This window comes from Macrobrachium rosenbergii, chromosome 22 (assembly GCF_040412425.1).
Source record: "Macrobrachium rosenbergii isolate ZJJX-2024 chromosome 22, ASM4041242v1, whole genome shotgun sequence".
Taxonomy (NCBI): domain Eukaryota; kingdom Metazoa; phylum Arthropoda; class Malacostraca; order Decapoda; family Palaemonidae; genus Macrobrachium; species Macrobrachium rosenbergii.
In genome coordinates, this window is record NC_089762.1 from 23,582,642 (window position 1) to 23,597,218 (window position 14,577).

A 14,577-nucleotide genomic window follows, 5' to 3' on the forward strand; every position below is an offset into this window, starting at 1 on the left:
CTGTCTTCTAGATTATTCCAACAGAATTACCAGAAGGAAGACATCTGTGAGAATAGACAATATCCGACTATTTGCCCGTTTTGACAGAGATCTTCTATTAAAAGTCTTCATCAAGGGACATAGCATTCTTGAAGGAACTGAGTTCCAAATTTCTGCAAAACATCTTCTAGATTATTCCAGCAGAATTACAGAAGGAAGACATCTGCAAGAATAGATTTAGATATCCGACTATTTGCCCGCTTTGACAGAGATCTTCTATTAGAAGAGTCATCATCAAGGGACATAGCATACTTGAAGGAACTGAGTTCCTTCTTTCTGCACAGTCTGTCTTCTAGATTATTCCAGCAGAATTACCAGAAGGAAGACATCTGCAAGAATAGATCTAGATATCCGACTATTTGCCCACTTTGACAGAGATCTTCTATTAGAAGAGTCTTCATCAAGGACTTTTAGCATACTTGAAGGAACCGAGTTCCTTCTTTCTGCATTAATCTTCTAGATTATTCCAGCAGAATTACCAGAAGGAAGACATCTGCAAGAATAGATCTAGATATCCGACTATTTGCCCACTTTGACAGAGATCTTCTATTAGAAGAGTCTTCATCAAGGGACATAGCATACTTGAAGGAACCGAGTTCCTTCTTTCTGCACAGCTGGTCTTCTGGATTATTCCAGCAGAATTACCAGAAGGAAGACATCTGCAAGAATAGATCTAGATATCCGACTATTTGCCCGCTTTGACAGAGACAGGGACATAGCATACTTGAAGGAACCGAGTTCCTTCTTTCTGCACAGTCTGTCTTCTAGATTATTCCAGCAGAATTACCAGAAGGAAGACATCTGCAAGAATAGATCTAGATATCCGACTATTTGCCCACTTTGACAGAGATCTTCTATTAGAAGAGTCTTCATCAAGGGACACAGCATACTTGAAGGAACCGAGTTCCTTCTTTCTGCACAGTCTGTCTTCTAGATTATTCCAGCAGAATTACCAGAAGGAAGACATCTGCAAGAATAGATCTAGATATCCGACTATTTGCCCACTTTGACAGAGATCTTCTATTAGAAGAGTCTTCATCAAGGGACATAGCATACTTGAAGGAACCGAGTTCCTTCTTTCTGCACAGCCGGTCTTCTAGATTATTCCAGCAGAATTACCAGAAGGAAGACATCTGCAAGAATAGATCTAGATATCTGACTATTTGCCCACTTTGACAGAGATCTTCTATTAGAAGAGTCTTCATCAAGGGACATAGCATACTTGAAGGAACTGAGTTCCTTCTTTCTGCACAGCTGGTCTTCTAGATTATTCTAGCAGAATTACTATGAGGAAGGCATCTGCAAGAATAGATCCAGATATCCGACTATTTGCTCGTTTTGACAGAGATCTTCTATTAGAACAGTCTTCATCAAGGGACATAGCATACTTGAAGAAACTGAATTCCTTCTTTCTGACAGCCGGTCTTCTAGATTATTCTAGCAGAGTTGGAGAAGGAAGGCATCTGCAAGAATAGATCTAGATATCCGACTATTTGCCCGCTTGTGACAGAGATCTTCTATTAGAAGAGTCTTCATCAAGGGACATAGCATACTTGAAGGAACTGAGTTCCTTCTTTCTGCACAGCTGGTCTTCTAGATTATTCCAGCAGAATTACCAGAAGGAAGACATCTGCAAGAATATATCCAGATATCCAACTATTTGCCCGCTTTAACAAAGATCTCCTATTAGAAGAGTCATCATCAAGGGATATAGCATACTTGAAGGAACTGAGTTCCTTCTTTCTGCACAGCCGGTCTTCTGGATTATTCCAATAGAATTATCTTCTGGTGTCCTTCTGGAGGCCTTCTGGTGTCCTTATGGTGTCCTTATGGAGGCCTTCCATTGTCCTTCTGGCGGCCTGGTGTACTGGAGGCCTTCTGGTGCCCCACTGGAGGCCTTCCAGTGTCTTTCTGGAAGCCTTCTGGTGTCCTTCTGGAGGCCTTCTGGTGTCCTGGAGGCCTTGTGGTGTCCCTCTGGAAGCCTTCTGGTGTCCTGAAGGTCTTCTGGTGTCCCTATGGAGGACTTCTGGTGTCCCTTTGAAGGCCTTTTGGCATCCTTCTGGAGGCCTTCCATTGTCCCTTTGGTCACCCTCTGCTTAATGGGAGACTCCGTGCACCTGCTGAAGAGGTAGGGAACTTACCAGCCGTTGACTCTTGCCCTGAGAGCTCGTCCAGCGAACAGCCGTTGACTCTCCCCGGGAAAGTTCCTCTGCCTGACTAGATGGGGGGGATCTCGCCAGGCATTGACTCTCCCTAGGAGAGTTCGTCTGTCCTCCGAACAGCTCCTATGCCTCCCGCCTCCGGGCAGCCGTTGGCTCTGGCCAGTGAGAGTTTCTCCGTCTGACAAGTTGGGGGAAACTCGCCAGTCGTTGACTCCCGCTGGCAGAGTTCGTCCGCCTGCTGGGGGTGGGCAAAGCACAGTCATCCTTTCTTCCCGAAGGTGTCGTCCTTCACCCTACCGTCATTGTCCGTATGTCCTATGGCTTGCTCCAGAAAGAGGTTAGTCCTCGAAGGAAGAACTTTCCATTCCAGTCCTTCCTTCCGCCCTTCAGTGCGTCCCGAGGGTTTCCGAAGACTTAACTGAAGGATCCGGGAATCTCTGAGAAATGAGAGGAAGAGCGAGAGAAGGATGAAAATGTAGGAAGAAAGTAAGAGGAGACGTAGACGAAGAGAAGGAATGGAGAGAAGGGGGAATCAAAATCAGAAGGAATCCCTGGATCCTTTGGAAGTCTTCGTCAGGTCTTCTTCAGGAGGTCTTTTTTAGGCGAAGACTTGAAGAAATATCCCTGGAGCCTTTTCCATCCTCGAATGGGAGAGGTGAAACTGCTTTAACAATACTGTTGTTTATATAAGACTAAACTCAAATCACAGTGGAATAACATTTAGTATACGGCATAAAAAATCAGCCTAGAATATATCTATCGAAAAACGTAAAAAAAAGAGAAAATTAATTTTATAATTTGAACAAGTGTGGAAACTTACAGGACTCATTGAATTTCTGAGGCCAGAAGTGCCTTTTGCAACCATGGACTACAAATATATATATATATATGGTGTATATATATATATATATAAAATATATATATGCATTTATATACATTTATATACACATACATATATCATTTATATGTATATATTTACACATACAGTACATACATGTACATATATGCACATACATATATACAATATATATATATATATATATATATATATATATATATATATATATATATATATATATATATATATATATATATCCTATGGCGCATACATGTACCTGGATATATATATATATATATATATATATATTTATATATATATATATATATATATATATATATATATATATGTATATATATATATCCAATGCAGGGAAGTGGTGCGTGCTTGAGAATATTGTAAAATCCATGTCAGAAGGTGTGTGAAAACCAGGACTTGGGACAAGTACTTTAGTAGCTTATTCTACATTTTCCAGATGGACAACAGAAGGCCTCCAGAAGGACAGCGTAAGATAATTCTGTTGGAATAATCCAGAAGACCGGCTGTGCAGAAAGAAGGAACTCTGTTCCTTCAAGTATGCTATTTTCCTTGATGAAGACTCTTCTAATAGAAGATCACTATCAAAGCGGGCAAATAGTAGGATATCTGGATGTTTTCTTGCAGATGTCTTCCTTCTGGTAATTCTGCTAGAATAGACTAGAAGACCGGCTGTGCAGAAAGAAGGAACTCAGTTCCTCCAAATATGCTATGTCCCTTGATGAAGACTTTTCTAATAGAAGATCTCTGTCAAAACGATCAAATAGTCGGATATCCAGATCTATTATTGCAGATGTCTTCCTTTTGGTAATTCTGCTAGAATAATCTAGAAGACCGGCTGTGCAGAAAGAAGGAACTCAGTTCCTCCAAATATGCTGTCCCTTGATGAAGACTCTTCTAATAGCAGATCTCTGTCAAAGCGGGGCAAATAGTGGGATATCCAGATCTATTCTTGCAGATGTCTATAAATTCATGTAGGGGGAGGCCCATGCGTATATATTTGTGTGTATGCATATGTATGTGAGTGCGTGTTTGTATGTTTCTAATCCCTCCTAAGTAGGTTTAATCCCTCATCCGAAAGAAGGAACTATTTCAGGATCAACCTTTGGGTTAAATAAACACTTATGCCCTCTCTCTCTCTTTTTTCCAACTCATTGTACTTCTCCAGTAGAATTCTATTTCACTTCACTCCAGTTATCTACACTTCCGCTTCCACTTCACTTCACTTTCTAAATTTTATTGCACCAGACTTCACTTTTCCACTTCACTTTACTACACTTCACTTTCTCCACTTGAATATACTTCACTTTTTTCACTTCGCTTTCTTAACTTCACTTCACTGAACTTCACTTAACTTCACTTTTACTGCTTCACTTCGCTTTTTCCACTTCCCTTCGCCATACTTCACATTTTTCACTTCACTATTTCCACTTCACCACACTTCACTTTGTCCACTTCACCACACTTCACTTTTTCTACTTCACTGCACCACACTTCACTTTTTTCCACTTCACTTTTTCTACTTCACCACACTTCACTTTTTTCTACTTCACCACATTTCACTTCTCTCCTCTTAAATTTTTCCACTTCACCTCACTTTAGTTTTTAGTAACACTTCACTCCACTACATTTTTCAGTATTTACACCTCCACTTCAATTCAGTTCTTCCACTTTCCCTTCCTTCCATTTTAGTTTTTCCACTTCTGCTTCTGTCCACTTCATTGCTTCCTATTTCCGCTTCACCATGCTCCCTTCTGCTTTCGATCTCATTTACTAATACTATTTATATGAATTTATGTCATCAGTATTAATAAATTAAATGTAAATTAACTTTAAATTGAATTAGTTTTCTTTAAATATATATATATATATATATATATATATATATATATATATATATATATATATATATATATATATATATATATAATATATACGATATATACATTATATATTGAAACATTAAATTAAATTTTCAGTTAAATAAAATTTTTCTGTAAATTTATATAATAAATATATATTGAGAACAAAAAATTTTTTTTAATTAACTTAAATTTTCGTGTTCATCTCTCCAGTAAATTCGTCCTCTGCTTTGTTCGAGTTACTGTGACTTAGAGCAGAAAGCCCTAAAAATCATTTTATTTTTTCAATAAAAACAAGAATATTTGCTGAAAACTAGTATTAAATATATTCTATATAAATTTCTTTCGATAATAAAAACACGAGGCATATTATTGATTTTTTAGTGCACAAGGCAATAGCCCTTTTTTGAGAATGCCCAGCAGACGGGACACGGGGCAGACGAATTCGGAGAAGGGGTAGAAGCATAAAATGAAAATACGACGATGAGATGAAATTCATAAAAAGTATAAAAATACAACTTTTCGAATTTTAATATAGAATCTTTGGTATGTCTTAGATTTATTGCTGGGTTAGATTAAAAGTTTTAGCTCTGAATTATCATATATCAAAAAGTTGTCTTGTACTGCTCTTACAGACTTCTCAGAAACTTGAATAGACTTACACCACAGGGCTCCTGTAAGTTGGCAGAGGGTTGTCGTGTTGTGACTGAGACTACAGCAATAAGACGACCGTGGCGACATCTGTACAAATTACATAGTCTTTATTTAAGGTCTTTCATTTTACCTTTGGCTGATTTGTTTTCAAACGCTAGATGAAACCCACTACTGCTCAAGAAAAGGAGCTAAATGTGATATTTCGAAATTCAATGATTGTAAAAAATCAGATTAAAATCCTCCTGGCAGACGAAGGCCGTTTCGACTGCCTTGAAAAATGAAGAACTTTCACACAAAAAAACAAGAGTTTTAAAGAAACGGGAAAAAATGGGTTGTTTTGATTTTTTAAATAGAATTTTCCAGTTTCTTCAAACTCTCAGTTTTTGTATGAATGTTCTTCACCGTAGGAAACTATTCAGAAAATTTCGTAATGATTAAATGAAAAGAAATAACCTCTCTTGCTTTGAAAATCGAAAAAATAACTAGAGTTCATACCGATAATGGCAAGTACAGTGACTTTTACTTATTTACGTATAGGTATACACCACTGTGTTAAGTTACATACAACTCTTATACATGATACATTTATTTACTTTCAGCTTTTGCACATAATTGCTCAATCAAGCACAATAGGTAACATATATAGCCTACTAGTCATGCTTGAACTTCAAGGAGATATCTCACTATCTATAATTACTAGATTGACATAAAAGAAAACTAGTCTTTAAAAGGCCGCTATAGAAAAATGCCTTTTTTCGTAAGTGGTTCTGTACTTAGGTTTTGTGAATTTTTGACACTACCATGAAATAATTCCACAAAACTATCTATGTAACTATAAAGACATTTTATCTGCAACTAGACTGTTTAAAAAGTTTGGAAACTAAAAATATTTTTATCACTCCATACGATATTCGGCGCTACGAACATTATTACTTTATACTCCTTCCACAAATGTCATCAGTGATTACAGTTATTGAAGCCAAGAATAATTTTCTCTCAGGCACAGCTTTAAATCGAGAGAGAGAGAGAGAGAGAGAGAGAGAGAGAGAGAGAGAGAGAGAGAGAGAGAGAGAGAAACTGTATAGTATCCATATTAGTGGAGGAAGTTTAGAGTAGCTGCTTATTTGGTTATGTTGTAAAGACATCTTCTTTACCCATTAATTACGATCATGTATCGCATCTAACACACAGGAGGAATCTCATGTATATATTTGTATGTAGAATTTTCTGGCCTTTTCGCCAATTTATATTTTATCACTCTATGTACATTATGTCTCTTGTTATTGTTATTTGATTGACTGTTAACAAACACAAATTGCTCTCACTCAGCGTGCGGGTCATGGAGACCTGGGGTCGGGCACCACGTTGCCGTCTGCACGCTGCTATGTATACCTTATGCCCAGGTACTAAATCAATCAGTAACCAGTTCTGTCTTCTTTGACCTCACAACTGGTGACCTGAGGAGCGACGGTAAACACAGCGGTTTTGGCTTCGCCATTAACAGAGTCACTACGGCCGCTTTACCTTCAGAGAGCCTTTAGCGGAACCATATGGCAACAGAGTCTAGACCTCTGAAAGGTCCTTTTTCGGAGAACACCCACGCCACTATTGGACGAATTACTGTGTACCTTATTCACGTACGCTCTGGTGTTCTTGAACGGTTTGGCCCTGCCATTTACGATTCATGTTGACCGTATTCAGAAGTCATTACCAGAACCACATGGCATATAGTTTTGACTTCTGACCAGCCCCAAACACCATTAAAGGACTAAATACGGCGCTTATTTTGCGTTTTGGTGTGAGTCAAAATGTCAGACATTGAGGTAGAAAGTCGTTCAATCCTCTACATCCCCCTCTGGCCTTCAAAGGCAGCAATAACCCTGGCATTGAAACTGCTCACCATTCTTGTGGCAAAATACCACATCCTGGTTCCTGCAGGCATACGTCCATTTCCGTGCAGTTAAAATCACGGATGAGGAAACCAAAGCGGACATCACTATGGCAACGCTGCCGGAGGAGGTCTTCAACAAAATCATCCCATGGTTGGACTCGCATCTGGGCAAAGTCAAGTACGAAGACCTACGAAAGAAACTCATTGACATGTACTCCATGCCCGCCCCAGAGAGAGACCAATGCGTCCTTGACCTGATGAACCAGCCCCTGGGGGAAACATCACCCAGGGACAAACGACAAGGTCTCCTGATGCTGCCGGGCTTTGACTCAGATGGATGGAGGAGGGAGAGCAGCTTGTTGCGGGAAATACTTCTGCAGCGCCTTCCGCAGGAGGTGAGGGCACAAATCATGGAAGCAGATGCGCTCTCAATGGACGAATTGGTGAGCATCGCACACAAACTCCATGAGGCCACCAAGGCCTCTAAGCACGCTGCAACACCTGCAGCCTGCAGCCTGCATGGTAGCAGAAGAAGCTGAAGAAAAGGACATGAACGCGGTATGCAGGAAGAAGGCACCGCTGCAGCAGCAGAAGACAAGGACAAATCCAGCCTGGTGTTACTTCCATCGGAGGTTCAGAAAGAATGCCAAGAATTGCAGAGCCCCTGTTCTTTCACAAAAAACTAGGAAAGATGCCACCTATAGCAGCAGTGGCTGCAAACCTTAGAGAATCCCTGCCAGTAGGATTCTTCATCCACGGCGCCATATCGGGATGATGGATGCTGATAGACACGGGGGCTATGCAGTAGCAAATGGGAGCCCCATCCGCTGCTATGGAACTCGGACCCACAGAATATCCATCCTGGGCCATAAATATGAATGGCCCTTCGTCATCGATGTCAAGTTTCCCTTACTAGACGCTGATTTCCTTGCACAACAATGACTGCTGGTAGATGTTGGCTGAAAACCTGCTGGATACCGAACCTGCCACTCCCGACTGCTCTCTGCAGCACCGAGAATGCCTGCCTGCATGCTCCATTTCTTCCAAATCTCCCTTTGAATAAATGCAGCCAGAACTACGTCAGGTGTCAGGTACCCAGGCCAAGCATGGCATCCATCACCACATCACCACCACAGGCCTACCAACACATGCCAAGTTCCACCGCCTGCTGCCCAAGAAACTCCAGGATGCTAAATGAGCATTCACCAAGATGAAAAGAACGGGTATCTGCAAAAAGGCATCGAGTCCATGGACGTCCCCCCTCCACATGGTGAAGAAACCAGACGGTTCCTGGAGGCCCTGTGGGGACTATCGTCGGTTGAACCTAGTGACAATACTGGACCACTATCCCCTGCCAAACTGGCAGGCCCTAACAGGAGTCCTGCACGGGGCTAAGATATTCACAAAAATGGATTTGCAAGTCCTATTTACAGGTGCCAGTACATCCTGACGACGTTCTGAAGAAAGCCATCTTCATGCCGTTCGGGACATATCCCTTCTCCTACTCCACCTTCGGCCTCAGGAACACTGGGCCCACATTCCAACACTGATGGACAGCATCTTGGGGGACCTACCTTTCTGCATCTGCTACGTGGACTACATCCTGATCTTCTCCAGGTCCCTGGAGGAGCACCTGGGTCATGTCCAGGCTGTGCTGAAACACCTTCAGGAGAACAGATTGGTTGTTAGATTCGACAAATTTACCTGCAGAGTGGAGAAGGTAGACTTCCTGGGACATGAGGTCTCTCTGACAGGTGTCTGCCCATGGCCTCCAAGGTGGACGCAGTGAAGGATTTTCCAACACCAAAAAAACGATCAAGTCCCTGCAGGAGTTCCTTGGCATGGTCAGCTACTACCGATGATTCTTGCCGGACATCGCCCGCATCATGATCCCCTAACTGGAGTGCTGAAGGGGAAGCCAAAAGCACTGACTTGGGAAATCCCACAGCAAAAGATGTTCGAACAGATGAAAGCAGCCATCGCCAAAGCCACCACCTTAACATATCAAGACCCCACTGCCCCCCTGAGACTTACCACCGACACCAGCAATGTTGCTTGTGGAGCCGTGCTGGAGCAGATAGTAGACAGTTCTCCCCGCCCACCTTCGTTTTTTAGCCGCAAGTTAAAGCTGCCGGAGACCCGCTACAGTGCATTCGACAGGGAACTGCTGGCAATCTACTAAGCTGTGCGGCACTTCAAATACCTCTTGGATGGCAGCCCATTCACCATCTTGAGAGACCACAAGCTGTTGGTACATGCATTCACGAAGGCAGGAGCCACATGGTCAGCCAGACAGCAGTGGCACCTGGCTGCTATCTCCGAATTTGGATGCACCATCAGTTACGTCCCCGGCAAGAAGAACCCGGTAGCTGACACCCTATCAAGGATTGAAATAAATTCAGTTCACCTGGGCATAGACTACGAAGACCTGGTGAAGGAACAGGCTGCAGACCCAGAAATGTCAGCCTATCACACAGCACTTACCTCAATGAAGTGGGAAGACGTGCCAATAGGTGAATCTGGATCAACACTCTTCTCTGCAACACCAGCACTGGCCACCCACACCCCATGAGACCCGCGTCACGAAGAAAGCAGGCATTCGACATCATCCATGGGCTGTCCCATCCATCAGGATGAACAACAACGCACCTGATGACGGAGAAATTCGTGTGGCACGGGATCAGGAAGGATGCATGAGAATAGGCAAAGAACTGCATACCATGCCAGACAAGTAAGATCACCTGGCACACAGAATCAGGCATCAGAGACTTCCCTCAACCATGATGGCATTTCAGGCACGTCCGGGTAGATGTTGTAGGACCTCTGCCCCAATCAGGGGATGCCAGATACCTCCTGACAGACATAGACTTATCCACAAGGTGGCTGGAAGCAACCCCAATGGTAGAAGGATCAAAAAGCGCCTGCGCGGAAACCCTACTATCAAGTTGGGTAAGCTGTTTCTGTGTGCCAGATGATATAACTACAGACAGGGGCCTGGCATTCTTGTCGGAACTCTGGGTCTTCCTGGCACACCTATTGGGACAACACTCCACAGTGCGACGGCATACAACCCTGCAGCCAATGGTATGGTGGAAAGGACCCACCGTCCATTGAAAGCAGCTCTGATGGCATGTTGTATTGACGAGAATTGGAAGGCGCAGCTGCCCTGGGTCCTGCTGGGTCTCCGCACCGCACCAAGGGTGAATGGTGAGGAATCTCCCACAGAAAAAGTCTACTGCATAGCATTGGCTGTACCTGGAGAATTCTTCCCCACAGAGCCGGACTAAGAGAAATTGCAAAGTAGTTCGCGCCCTGCTGGAAGACTTTTGCGGACAGGACCCATAACTTCAGCCCAGAAGGCCTGAAAACCTGTACACACATCTTCATGAAGAACGACGCCCACCGCCCAACCTTGACCAGACCATACAGAGGACCATACCAAGTGGTCAGTAGAACATCCAAGGCCTACCTCATCAACATCCATGGGCAGGAAGACTGGATATCTATCGACAGGTTAAAGCCAGATTTCCTATTGGACAGCGGAACCCGGGAGGAAACCAGCAGACGTCCCAGAATTCCTCCACAAAACGAGACCTCGGATGAAGTGATCGGCATCCTGAAACGAGGTCAAGGTCGTCCCAAGGACCGCACTAAGGACGTCATCATCCCGGCAAAACCGCCGGACGAGTCAGCAGTTGAAACCGCCCCACAACCGCAGATATCAAGAACTTCGGGTCGGCTCCTGCTCCTAAGAAGATACCATGATTAACATTCAACATATCTTCCAATCATTATTTCATGATAATTGTCTTGTGGGGTGGGGTGGGGTGAGTACTTGCAAAGACGTCTTCTTTACCCATTAATTACGATTATGTATCGCATCTATCAACGCAGCAAGAATCTCATGTATACAGTATTTTGTATGTAGAATTTCCTGGCCTTTTCGCCAATATATATTTTATCGCTGTATGTACATTATGTCTCTTGTTATTGATATTTGATTGACTGTTAACAAACACAAATTGCTCTCACTCAGCGTGCGGGTCACGGAGACCTGGGGTCGGGCACCACGTTTCTGTCTGCACGCTGCTATGTATACCTTATGCCCATGTAATAAATCAATCAGTACCCAGTTCTGTCTTCTTTGACCTCACAATGTATGAATTGTGCAAAATCGATCTTTTCATGCTTCAAAAAATGATACATTTGCAGGCCTACAAATTTTCATAAGAAAATAGTTAATATATAACAGCGTAAAGGCTTAATTGCTTCAGGATGTTTCATTACTAATATAGTTTTTCAATTTGATTAACTTTAAAAGATATACCACCTGTGTAACTGTTTATCTTGAGATATCGTTGGTGATGTTACTGTTATCATTACTGCTACCTCTACATTCCCACTCCTACTTCTGTTGTTATTAGTATTACCCTTCCTCTGTACGAGCATTCAGTAACATTGCTTTGACAACTGTTATGCCTTTTCATCACCACTGCTGTACTTTTATCATAGAAAATTCGATACTGCTACTAACGTACTAACAAGTAGGGGGAAAATTGTAATAATAGGTGGGTCCCTAGTTATGTACAACTCTAGAAAGCTGTGGTGTTGCAGAGGTAAATCATTACCGGTGCTACAATTCTAGACCTCCAAAAGTAAAGTGAGAACAGCTTAAATGACTTTGTGACATTTTCATTACTATCAATACATACCATCAACATAATTGTGTATGGCTGTCGAAGTACCTTTGATCTGATTTATTAGACCAAAGTTAGCAGGTTGTAGTCTTTATCTTTATATTTAAGTATATATATCTGTGATTAATTTCCACCATAAATATATATATATATATATATATATATATATATATATATATATATATCTGTGATTAATTTCCACCATTTAATATTTATAAGGAATCCCCATTTACTCAAGTGCAGTTCACAACAGAGGTTGCATTATACAGCTTCCAAAAAACTGAAGTCAGAGCACTCAGTATAGTAAAAGATCTTATGTGTTACTGTTTTACTATTTTATATTTTGTACTTGATTTGAATGGAACAATATTCACTCTACCATAAAGGAGTGTAACCAAATATTTTATTACACATACTTTGAATCATAGGGTCTTGTTGCCCCCATTCCTCTTAATTTTACCCTCTCTTCCCACCGCTAAGATTCTTGATAAATGCTTGGCTATCTCAACCCACTCGAGATATCCTGGAATGAACACTTCATGACAGAGTTTGAATCTGATTCCTTTTATTTTCTCTTGTAGGAAATCTGTAACTGAAATTTTACTCCTAGACACCGAAGAAACACGTTTCACAGGCAGCAAAATCAGCTTCAGTGAAACTAGGTGCTTAAACTTCTCTTTCGTCAGTTAAAGGGACTCCTCACATAAAGTATTAAATTCCACGCAGTGGGTACTGCTTCCTGTGTGCCTTATGTGATATTTTGTGTATGATTCTGATGGTTCTTCGCTTCCCCTTTCTGACTTTTGTTTTTCCTCCGCTCACTTCGGTCTCCATCCACCTGGCGTCAAATTTCTCTAAATTTACCTTACCCAATTTTCACTGTTCATTTAAGAACAGATTACTAAAGCGAGCCCTATGAATTTCTTTTTACTTATTCTGATAACAATAATAATAACACCTTCTCTTATTCATATATGAGCCTTCATTCCTTGTCCATCTGGCATCCTTTCACAGATTTGAGTTACCATCTATTCCCGAAGATGTTTTTGCTCAGATCAGCACTCTTCCACTCAATTGTAACCCACCACACACGATTAATCATCAAGTACATAATTCACTGCTTAGGTGCACCAGAGGAACAGTGAAATGGAACAATGGGAATTAAGTTTTAAACAGAAAAAAATTTATCTTCAAAGAGAGCTTTATTATATTTACTTTTTGAAAATCGTTGATGAAGATGAAACAACAATTCACTTCTTTTTTATTTAGCCTTTTGCACAGCTTCCTTATCAGTAGCAGAATATTATAGCAATTTCAAAGGTAAGAATTACTGTTGCCTTTTCACCTGTTGCAGTGTTTTTATACTGACGTAAAGGCTGCTGGAAATGTATTTTCAAGTCCTCCTTGTTTATTTTTCAGCCAGTTGAGAGTTTTCTTTTCCTTCTTTGTTGACGAGACCAGTTGCTTTGGCTGAGGGCTTCTGAAGATTCGACTTAGAGAGAAATAAGTAGGTTGACTGCAGTGGCGTGACTTTTATCGCGTTATCTTTTGATTATGGAAAGGACTTCATGCCGTTCTTTGGTGGAATAAAGGTAGGTCTTCATAAATTTGTCTTAATGAGGTCTGGTGCCTGCAGGTGTTGAGGCCCGTTAATGAATTTATATCGGTTCCTCTCAGAACGCAAACTCTTTTCTGAAATATCTTTGCACGTTAGGTTAACGGGCCAAATTAGTATGTTGGTCTGTTTATGGGAGCATAGTAATTGATATTTCCTCTAGTTAGTGTCATATAATTGTACACTTGCTGAGTGTCTATTGTTTTATGTACGCTAGCACTGTTACTGTTTGGGTATTCGCGCTACCCAGAAGGAGAATGAATAGTGTCATAAGCACCTCGAGTCTTATCTCACAGGCCTTCATATATATTATAGAATGAAAACTCCGAGATAGTTAGGACAAGTCAGTACATAATACGCAGAAGAACTGGTGAAAATTTCTCTGGAGCAGAGGTAGGTTAATGTGGGATAAGTTATGATAATGTAGGATAAGGTAAGATAAGCTAACCTGTTGTCCGAGAGAAGGAGGAATGAGAAAGTATAGTGTTCAGCAGATCTGTGTAGTACCTAAAGCATTCTTTTCCTCCAATGAGATAACTTCTTCGAAAATTCGTTTTGCTCATCAGGTAACATCTAAATTTTGATTGATTGGGAAAAGGTAATATGCATGGGACTCATTTTCCAAGTTGCGTTGTGTTAAAGGTTCTTGAAACAATTTGTAAGAATTTACTTTGGGGAGTACAATTGTTCATAGCTTCAGCGTTTATCCAAAAAGCACCCCGTAGTTTGCAATGTTACATTTGCAAAGGACTAAGAAAATTGAGAGGAAAAAAATGGACATTT

At 41.4% G+C, this 14,577-nt stretch overlaps 1 long non-coding RNA gene across 1 annotated transcript in view; it reads left to right on the plus strand.

The window, feature by feature from the left end:
* LOC136850653 (uncharacterized) overlaps nt 1–13,766 on the plus strand; it is a 76,826-nt gene extending 63,060 nt beyond the window's left edge. The window contains exon 3 of the long non-coding RNA XR_010856673.1: nt 13,599–13,766. This is a non-coding gene — a long non-coding RNA (uncharacterized lncRNA). The remainder of the gene's footprint in view (nt 1–13,598) is intronic.
* The last annotated feature ends 811 nt before the right edge of the window (nt 13,767–14,577 follow it).